At 41.9% G+C, this 11047-nt stretch overlaps 1 protein-coding gene and 1 pseudogene across 10 annotated transcripts in view; one reads left to right on the forward strand and one right to left on the reverse strand.

Annotated features, from left to right (window-relative positions):
- Nucleotides 1–10624, reverse strand: part of BBOX1 (gamma-butyrobetaine hydroxylase 1) — a 91635-nt gene extending 81011 nt beyond the window's left edge. For 4 of the 10 annotated variants that reach the window (XM_074012589.1, XM_045371624.3, XM_074012591.1 and 1 more), the window contains exon 1: nt 10426–10624. The gene's annotated coding sequence lies outside the window, so the exon portion shown is untranslated. Of the gene's footprint in view, nt 1–2676; nt 2736–9994; nt 10166–10425 lie in introns of those variants that run through there. The other 6 variants (XM_074012590.1, XM_015434088.4, XM_045371625.3 and 3 more) reach the window with 3 other exon arrangements.
- LOC102131144 (ETS domain-containing protein Elk-1 pseudogene) lies at nt 1699–3279 on the forward strand (annotated as a pseudogene).
- Nucleotides 10625–11047: the final 423 nt, after the last annotated feature.

Genomic DNA, 11047 nt, shown 5'->3' on the forward strand with positions numbered 1-11047 from the left:
GCCCACAGCTAACATCATATTCACTGATGAAAAGTTGAAAACTTTTCCTCTAAGTTTGGGAACAAGACAAGAATGCCCACTCTAACCACTTCTAATGTTATAGTACTGGAAGTCCTAGCCAGAACAATTAGGCAAGAAGAAGAAATGAAAGGCATCCAAATCTGAAAGGTAGAAGTAAAATTGTCCTTGTTTTCTGATAACATGATCTTATACACAGAAAACTCTAAAGACTACAGAAAAATTTTTTTAGAACTAATAAATTTAGTAATGTTGCAGGATACAAAATCAACATACAAATATTCGTAGCATTTAGGTATAATAACAACTAACATTCTGAAAAAGGTATCAATAAAACAATTCAATTTCCAGGATCACTAAAAATACTTAGGATTACATTTAGCCAAGGAGTAAAAGATCTATACACTGAAAACTATAAGACAATGACAAAAAAAATTAAATGAGACACAGGTAAGTGGAACAATACTCTGTGTTCTTGGATTTGAATTATTAATATCAGTAAAATATCCATACTACCAAAGTCATCTACAGATTCAGTGCAATTACTATCAAAACTCCAATGACATTTATCAAATAAATTTTAAAAAGCACTCTAAAATATATATGGAACCACAAAAAATCTGAGTGGCCAAAGCAGTCTTGAGAAGGAAAAACAGAGTTGGAACTATCACATTATCAGATCCCAAAATAGCCTACAAAACTATAATAATCAAAACAGCATGGTATTGGAATAAAAAAGACATATAAATCAATAGAAAGTAATAGCCTAGAAACAAATTTGTGCATTTAAGGTCAATTAATCTGTCACAAAGATCCCAAGAACACTAAATGGGGAAAAGACAGTCTCTTCAACAAATGGAGGAGTGTTACTAAATATCCAGATGAAGAAGTATAAAACTGGACCCTCATCTCACATCATACATAAAAATCAACTCAAAATGGATTACAAACTTAAACATAAAATATGAAACTTTAAAACTATTAGAAGAAAACATATGGGAAAACTCCATGACATTTGTCTGGGCATGGATTTTTTTGGATAGGAACCCAGATGAACAGGCAACAAAAGCAAAAATAAACAAATAAGATGGTATTGAATTAAATCCCTGCACAGCAAAGGAAGTAATAAAGCAAGTAAGGAGACAGCCTAAAAAATGAGAAAAAATATTTCTAAAGTATCCATCTGAGGACCATCTATGTTTTTACTTATTTTAATCAAGTAAGTTAAGCAATCATCCTATATCATTCAATAAGCTAAAGTCACTTTCAAATGGAACCATGCTGACTCTTCTGTAAGCCACAGCAGGGCCCATACATCTGATAAGGGGTTAATCCAAAATATATGAGGAATTCAAATAACTCAATAGCAAGAAAACGAACTACTCAATTAAAAAATGGGCAGCTGGGTGCAGTGGTACATGCCTGTAATCCCAGCTATTTGAGGGGTTGAGGTAGGAGGACTGCTTGAACTCAGGAGTTTGAGGCCAACCAGGCCAACACAGAAAGTCTCTACCTCTAAAACAATAAAAGAAAAATTTTAAAAATAGGTAAAGAAAAGGAATAGATATTTATCTAAAGAAGACATATAAACGGCCAGCAAGTATATAAAAATGCTATCAATTATCATCAGGTAAATGCAAACCAAAACCACCTCATGAGATATCATCTCACACCTGTTACAATGACTGTAATCAAAAAGACAAAAGATACGTCTTGGTGAGAATATGGAGAAAAGAAAACCCTTGTACACCGTTAATGGGAATGTAAATTATTTTAGCCATTATAGAAAACAGTATGGGGCTTCTAGGTCTGCCGCCGCCGCCACCGCCACCACCACCGCCACCGCCTCCTCGGAACCCAGGCCTGGGGGGCGGTGGGGCCGCGTATGGAGCCCCAGCCCCCCGGAGCTGCCAACATTGCCAATGCCACCGCCACGCTACACACAGGTACCCCTGGGATGGCGTGAGCACTCCCCCAGTGATGGACCCATCTGTGACGCTGTGGCAGTTTCTGCTGCAGCTGCTCAGACAGCAAGGCAATGGCCACATCATCTCCTGGACTTCACGGGATGGTGGTGAATTCAAGCTGGTGGATGCAGAGGAGGTGGCCCGGCTGTGGGGGCTACGCAAGAACAAGACCAACATGAATTACGACAAGCTCAGCCGGGCCTTGCGGTACTACTATGACAAGAATATCATCCGCAAAGTGAGCGGCCAGAAGTTCGTTTACAAGTTTGTGTCCCATCCTGAGGTCGCAGGGTGCTCCACTGAGGACTGCGCGCCCCAGTCAGAGGTGTCTGTTACCTCCGCCATGCCAAATGCGGCCCTTGCTGCTGTACATGCCGCCCCAGGGGACACTGCCTCTGGAAAGCCAGGCACACCCAAGGATGCAGGAAGGGCAGGCCCGAGCGGTTTGGCACATAGCCGCCGGAACGAGTACATGGGCTCGGGCCTCTATTCCACCTTCACCATCCAGTCTCTGCAGCCACAGCCACCCCCTCATCCTCGGCCGGCTGTGATGCTCCCTAACGCAGCTCCTGCAGGAGCAGCAGCGCCCCCCTCGGGGAGCAGGAGCACCAGTCCAAGCCCCTTTTGCCTGGAGGCTGAGGAGGCCGGCTTGCCTCTGCAGACCATCCTGACCCCGCCCGAGGCCCCAAACCTGAAATCGGAAGAGCTGAATGTGGAGCCAGGTTTGGGCCGGGCTTTGCCCCCGGAAGTGAAAGTGGAAGGGCCCAAGGAAGAGTTGGAAGTTGCCGGGGAGGGAGGGTTTGTGCCGGAAACTACTAAGGCCGAGCCAGAAATCCCTCCACAGGAGGGCGTGCCAGCCCGGCTGCCGGCGGTCGTTATGGACACCGCAAAGCAGGCGGGCGGCCCCGCGGCTTCCAGCCCTGAGATCTCCCAGCCGCAGAAGGGCCGGAAGCCCCAGGACCTAGAGCTTCCACTCAGCCCGAGCCTGCTAGGTGGGCCAGGACCCGAACGGACCCCAGGATCGGGAACTGGCTCCGGCCTCCAGGTGCCTGGGCCGGCGCTAACTCCGTCCCTACTTCCTATGCATACATTGACCCCAGTGCTGCTGACACCCAGCTCGCTGCCTCCCAGCATTCACCTCTGGAGCACCCTGAGTCCCATTGCGCCCCGTAGCCCGGCCAAGCTCTCCTTCCAGTTTCCGACCAGTGGCAGCGCCCAGGTACATATCCTTTCCATCAGCGTGGACGGCCTCTCGACCCCCGTGGTGCTCTCCCCAGGGCCCCGGAAGCCATGACTACCACCACCACCACCACCACCCCCCGCCCCCCCCCCCGCCTTCTGGGATCACTCCATCCATGCTCTCTCCAGCCAGCCATCTCAAGGAGAAACATAGTTCAACTGAAAGACTCATTCTGTGATTGTGGTGGGGTGGGGATCCTTGAGAAGAATTACTCTCAGGAGTAATTCTCATTATCTCCTCCACAGAAAACACACAGCTTCCACAACTTCTCTGTTTTCTGTCAGTCCCCCAGTGGTCGCCCTTACACGTCTCCTACATCAATGGTAGGGACAGTTTATTTATTTATTTTTTGAAGGCCACTGGGAGGAGCCTGACCGAACCTTTTAGGGTGGTTAGGACATCTCCCCCACCTCCCCGCTTTTTTTCCCCAAGACAAGACAATCGGGGTCTGGCTTGAGAACGAAGTTTCTTTCTTTATTTCTCAGCCTGCCCTTGGGGAGATAAGGGAGCCTTGCCTCCATTTTCAGATGTGAGTAGAAGAGTTAGTTTGTTTTATTATTCCTGGCCATACTCAGGGGTCCAGGAAGAATTTGTACCGTTTAATGGGTTGGGAGTCTTGGCCAAGGAAGAATCACACCCTTGGAATAGAAATTTCCACCTCCCCAGCCTTTCTCTCAGACAGCTTATCCTTTTTCAACCAACTTTGGCCAGGGAGGAATGTCACTTTTGTTCTTCTTTCCCCTGAAAATCCATTCCTTTGTCTGCCAACCTCCCTGGGGTCCTGTCTGTTTCCTCCCAATGGAGGGTTTTTTTGGGGGGTGGTCCCCATCTGGGGGGGCCCCTTCAGCCAGTACTCCAGGTCTCCCTGTCTCTCCCCCCGCTGCCATTTTGATAGTATAATCTATTTTTAAATGGGGCTTTTCAATAGGGGAGAGGGAGTCATCTCTTCCTATATTTGGTGGGGTGGGTGGGAAGGAAGGGATTTGGGGGGGAATCTTCCTGCCGCCTCCCTCCTCCAAGTGTTTATTTTTGATACCAAACGTGTATTTTCAGTTCCCTCCCTCCCAGCCCCCCAATTTCCTGCGGGAGGGTACAAAAGACCCTTTCAATGTCCCTGGAGTTGGGAGGGAGGAATGGGGAACATAAAGCCTGTCCTGTTTCTATTCTAGGCAAGAGAGAGTGGGTTCAAAAGACTCCCGGGCTCACCTGTTAGCGCTGGCCCAGCCCAGGCCTCCGGACCTGGGAGTTGGTGATTTGGGGGACGGTGCTACACTCATCTCTACTGTTTGTTTTATTTCCCCAAAGTGGACCTTTTTTTCCCCTAAAGAGTCCCAGAGAATGGGGAATTGTTCCTGTAAATATATATTTTTCAAAGTGAAAAGAAAGAAAACAGTATGGAGGTTTTCCCCCAAATAACATATAGAATTACCATTCCAGCAGTATCATTACTGGCCATATAGGCAAAGGAAATGAAATCAGTATGTCAATGAGATATTTGCATTCTCATGTTCATAGCAGCATTATTCAGAACAGCCAAAATATGGAAACAACTAAATGTCCATTGATAGATGAGTGGATTAAAAATGTGGTATATATCTAAACCCATATCTATCTATCTATCTATCTATCTGCCTATCTATCTATCTATCTATCATCTGTCTACACACACACACACACACACACACACACACACACACACACCGCTGAATATTATTCAGCCCTAAAAGGGAAGGAAAATTCTGTCATTTTTGGTAACACAGATCAACTCGAAGAGCATTATGCTAAGTGAAATAAGTCAGGCACAGAAAGACAAATGCAATATGATCTCACTTATACAGGAATCTAAAATTGCCAGACTCATAGAAGTCATGAGCAGAACAGTGGGTGCCAGGGGCTGGGAGGTGGGAGAAATGGGGATATGTTGGTCAAAGCATACTACTTATTCAGGATAAATAAGTCCTGGAGATCCAATGTACAACATAGTGACTATAGTTAATAATACTGTCTTGTGTACTCAAAATTTGCTGAAAGAGTAATCTCAAGCATTCTTGCCCCCCAACATACAATGATAACTACGTAAAGTTATGAATATATTAATTAGTTTGATTGTGGGAATTATTTCACAATGTATACATAAGCATCACATTGACCATTATGTTTACAACTTTTAGTTGTCAATTTACCTCTATAAAACAGGAAAAATAACAACATAAAGTGAAAAAAGATTATTAGTTTTAATTGTATTGACAGTAAGATTACAAGAGTAGTAATAGTAGTAGAGGTAGCAGTAGTAGTAAAAAGTAATGATAGTTTACATTTTTTGAATGCTTTCTTTATGCCACTCAGTGTTTGAAGTTCTTTTATATAATAACTCATTGAATCCTCATTTCAAGCCAAAGAAAAAAAATCTACTGTAATTACTAACAAAACAGAAGTAGAAAGAGGCTAGGAAATACCAGCACACAGATGATTTATCTTAAGTTCTTGTAGGAATAAGACCATTTAAAAATTATTCTTATCTATTTTTATGAAGTTCTTTGTGTGCTCATATATATATTAAACTCAATGCATTTAAAAAAATATACTCATTCATGTGTTTGAAAATTTTTTGGCTGAAAGTATTTTGATATAACTTGAAATGTGAAACACTAATACTTAATGAATACTCAGTCCAGGGATTCATTTTCTACCATGAGGAACATTGTTCCTCTGCTTAAAGATGGTGTTGTGCCCATGTCACACCAACTATTGAAGTGACTGACCACTCCTATAGACATCTGTGCCAAGAAACATCAATTACATTTCTGACTGTTCTTTTGAGCTTTCCATCTTTTATTTTTTTCTTCTACTAGGTTTGAATGAGAGAGGAAGAAGCACATTTCCAATCATTAGGGGAACCTGAGAACATTATCTCCAACCCATTTTGCCAAATGGATGTCCTGAGAAAGGTGTTCCAAGAGAGGTGATGTCAGGTTAGTGTCTGATCGGAGGGTGCCCAAGGCACATGGGAGAATGTGGAAGAACTAGAAAGACTTCGGTGTTGCTCATGTTAAATTACTTAGGTATCTCTGTAGAAACTTGGTGGATCATTCCTTCTCTTCACAATCCGTTTCTTAAATTTATGATAAATGTGAAAGGTCATCAAAACAAAAGCAGGGCAAAATGGGAAAATAAGTTCCCACTTTAACTTTTTCTGGATTATTTAAAGGCCTACTGGGACAAATGTGATGAAAATTAAAAAAAATAAAAAAAAATCACAGATCATCAGTATTTAAAAGCAAATACTTTCTGAAAATTATAGCTTGTATGTTAACATGATTTGTTGAAATCTGTTTTTGTAATTTAACCATCTTGACTTGTTAGAATTGAGCTCAGTTGAAGCACCATGGCAATTTAGTTAGATGATAAGCTACTGTGTTTCTCTGAAGTAAAGAAAAATGTAGATGCTCCTAGCTATACAGGATGAATTTTTATCAGTGAGATTTCTTTGGCAAACTAAATAACACCTGCAAAACAAATTTTCTTATTTTATACTTATTTTTCTTATTTATTTATTTATTTATTTATTTATTTATTATACTTTAAGTTCTAGGATACATGTACATGCAGGTTTGTTACATATGTATACATGTGCCATGTTGGTGTGCTGCACCCATTAACTCATCATTTACATTAGGTGTATCTCCTAATGCCATCCCTCCCCCGTACCCCCACCCCACGACAGGCCCCAGTGTGTGATGTTCCCCTTCCTGTGTCCAGTTGTTTTCTTCATTCAATTCCCACCTTTGAGTGAGAACATGTGGTGTTTGGTTTTCTGTTCTTGTGATAGTTTGCTGAGAATGATAGTTTCTAGCTGCATCAGTATCCCTACAGAGGACATGAACTCATCCTTTTTTATGGCTGCATAGTGTATGGTGTACATGTGCTACATTTTCTTAATCCAGCCAGTCACTGATGGACATTTGGTTCCAAGTCTTTGCTATTGTGGCACATATTCCATATGCAGCCATGTGCAGAAAGCTGAAACTGGATCCATTCCTTACACCTTATCCAAAAATTAACTAAAGATGGATTAAAGACTTAAATGCAAGACCTAAAACCATAAAAACCCTAGAAGTAAACCTAGGCAATATCATTCAGGACATAGGCATGGACCAAGACTTCATGACTAAAACGCCAAAAGCAATGGCAACAAAAGTCAAAATTGACAAATGGGATCTAATTAAACTAAAGAGCTTCTGCACAGCAAAAGAAACTATAATTAGAGTGAACAGGCAGCCTACAGAATGGGAGAAAATTTTTGCCATCTATCCATCTGACAAAGGGCTAATATCCAGAATCTACAAAGAACTTCAACAAATTTACAAGAAATAAACAATGCCATCAAAAAGTGGGCAAAGGATATGAACAACACTTTTCAAAAGAAGACGTTTATGCAGCCAATATATATATATGAAGAAAAGCTCATCATCACTGGTCATTAGAGAAATGCAAATCAAAACCACAATGAGATACCATCTCATGCCAGGAATGGTGATCATGAAAAACTCAGGAAACAATAGATGCTGGAGAGGATGTGGAGAAATAGGAACACTTTTACACTGTTGGTGGGAGTGTAAATGAGTTCAAGCATTGTGGAAGACAGTGTGGCAATTCCTCTAGGATCTAGAACCAGAAATATCATTTGACCAAGCCATCCCATTACTGGGTATATACCCAAAGGATTATAAATCAATCTGCTATAAAGACAGATGCACATGTATGTTTATTGCAGCACTGTTCACAATAGCAAAGACTTGGAACCAACCCAAATGCTCATCAGTGATAGACTGGATAAAGAAAATGTGGCACACCCTATGGAATACTATGCAGCCATAAAAAAGGATGAGTTCATGTCCTTTGCAGGGACATGGATGACACTGGAAACCATCATTCTCAGCAAACTATCACAAGAACAGAAAACCAAATACCACATGCTCTCACTCATAAATGGGAGTTGAACAATGAGAACACATGGGCACAAGGAGGGGAACATAACACACTGGGGCCTGTCATGGAGTAGGGGGAGCACGGAGGGATAGCATTAGGAGAAATGCCTAATGTAGATGACGGGTTGATAGGTGCAGCAAACCACCACGGCATGTGTATACCTATGTAACAAACATGCACATTCCGCACAGGTACCCCAGCACTTAAAGTATAATTTAAAAAAAATTAGTAGCTAACCTTCAAGATTGTTGTGTGTTAATTAACCTCACCATTTGACATTTCAGCTTTGGAGAGAGAGGGCAAGAAGTTTTCTAGACATTACACCATGGAGGTTTAAGTATATTGTTATTATTTTATATTTCAACCTTTAAATAATAAAATCAATTAATTTTTACTTGGTAAGATGGAATTTGACCAGACAATATTTGTAGTGCCTCTCTTTAACATCATTTAAATACATACATACTCTACTCAAGATACCTGCTACCTAAGGCTCTTCAACTTGAAGTCTTTTTAAAATTGTAAAATGGTCATTATTATTATTTTTAAACTTGGTTTAATAGGTGGCTGAGATACTGAACAATTTGTGAATATATTCTCATGTGAATAATGAATTCTATAAAGCGATTAGAGGCCAGGTGCAGTGGCCTATAATCCCAGCACTTAGGGAGGCTGGAGCAGAAGGATTGTTTGAGAACAGGAATTTGAGACCGGCCTGGACAACATGATGAGACTCCCCCACATCTAGAAAAAAAAAAAAAAAAAAAAAAAAAAGGCAGGCATGGTGGTGCATATCTGTACTCTGAGTTACTTGGGAGGTTAAGACAGCAGGATCGCTTGAACCCAAGAGTTTGAGGTTACAGTTAGCTGTGATTGCATCATTACATTCCAGCCTGGATGACAGACCAAGACCCTATCTCAGCAACTATAACAACAAAAATAACGCCATTAGAAAAACCAGTCCATTCTCCAAAATAGGTTCACAATTCTGCTTGCATTAAATTTCATGCGAACAATTCATTTGTAAATTATACAAAGGAAAACATTAGCTTCACTTCAGTGGAATCACCATATTCAGATTGGAACTCAAATTATCAAGGTTTTGTTTTCTGATGCAATGGAAAGTACTGGGTTTAGATTTTAGGAAACTCCTAAATTATTTGAACCAGAACATACATTCATTATGAGAAACCTTACATTTTTAATCAAATCCATACCTGTAATATACATTCTTGAGTTTCATTAAGGGAACAAAACAATTGAAAATGTGCACAATGGCTTTAATTGGCCAACATTTTAAAGAGGCATGTTAACAAAAAGCCAGGGTATCACATGCAGTCACCATTCTTTGGGATGGGTTGTGGATTATTCAGGGAACATTGTGAAAATCCAACCAGAATCCTCCTTCCCCTATCCCCAGTCTCCTTTTAGACAGCGTTCTCTCTGTCTCCCCTGTATACTTTCTGGATCAGCTTAGGGATTGCAAAGTAATTTGACTATCAGACTAAGCCAAACGTAATTGGGAAAGAGAAGCTGCCAAGAAGCAATCAGATCCACTGCATTCCAAAAACCAAGTCTATTCCAAATGCTTGATCGACCATCCCCAGCACAGCCCACATGGCTGTGAGCTACATGTGACTAGAGTTGTAACTGGATGCTCCCCACCACCTCAGTCCACAGACTTGAATTCACAAACCCTCCCAATAAGGAGAAAAGGAAGTTGAGCTGAATAATACCTGTTCTCAGATATGCTTTACACAGCAAACCACACAAAACTTACCAAGTACAGAAACTGTCAGGTTTGGTTCTTAAGTCCTTTGGAGAGGGAGCCTTCTGATGCCCGTCATATCCCAGGATTGATCTGTCCCCAGTTTCCAGTCTGATGTGGTACTTTTTCTTGGAAGCCTTTTTGCTCCTGGCAGTTTCACTGTGGCCCTGCCCCTGGACACAGCTGAGGTTTGCAAATAAGGAAGGATGTCTCAATCTGAAGGTGTAGCAACTACTGAAGGGAGCTTGAAGGTATTTTTGTCTTTGTTTTTTTGTGCTGTTTTGTTTTATTTAAAAAAGAAAAGAGCCTTTATGGCCTAAGGAGTTACCAAGAGAAAATACTTTGACTACTGCTGGTTCCCAAAACCACAAAACCCCAGAACTCAATGCAAAGCATTGCCTCAGTTTAGAATCTTTCTTGATAGAAGGAAAAGCAGTTCTCACCTGTCTTATCTTCTATTTCTGGACCAGCAGTGGCAACGGCAGCAAGTGAACAAGCAGTTCACTTCTTTCCCACCTGTTCAGTGTGACAGCTCATTTATTGCACAACTCACTTAGGGCAGAGGCATTGAGATGTGCATTTAACAGGGAGGAGCTACCAGCACTCACCCTAGCAGAGGTGAAGTGGTATCTACTTGTCAACAGACTATTCCAATATGAGCCTCTTTAAATGGAGCTTGAGTTGTTATAAGGGACTGGTAGAAAGACAGGGATTGGCCCCCTAAGCTTGATGCCCTCCTTTCTCTGCAGTTTTGGCTGGAATACACAGTAATTGCCAGAGAGCTTGGGGCTCTTTTGAAGGTACTTCGTTGCCCAGTGATTTGATTCACAACACACAGCCCTTAGGGCAACAAAAGGGAAAGGCCAGAATAGGCAGCATGCCAGGATTCAGAGCCTGACTGCCAGGCATACTCTTGGAGAGTGCCCAGTGCAGGGGGAGCGATTGTTGGACTGGTCTCAGGTGCTAGGTCCTAACAGAGTCTAGATTACATTAAAAGAAAGTCTGCAGGTGGAAATTAAGGTCCAGGTGAGAGATGCATGAGTCCTCTGCCCTCCTCCCACCTAA

The sequence above is a fragment of the Macaca fascicularis genome, chromosome 14 (assembly GCF_037993035.2).
Source record: "Macaca fascicularis isolate 582-1 chromosome 14, T2T-MFA8v1.1".
NCBI lineage: Eukaryota > Metazoa > Chordata > Mammalia > Primates > Cercopithecidae > Macaca > Macaca fascicularis.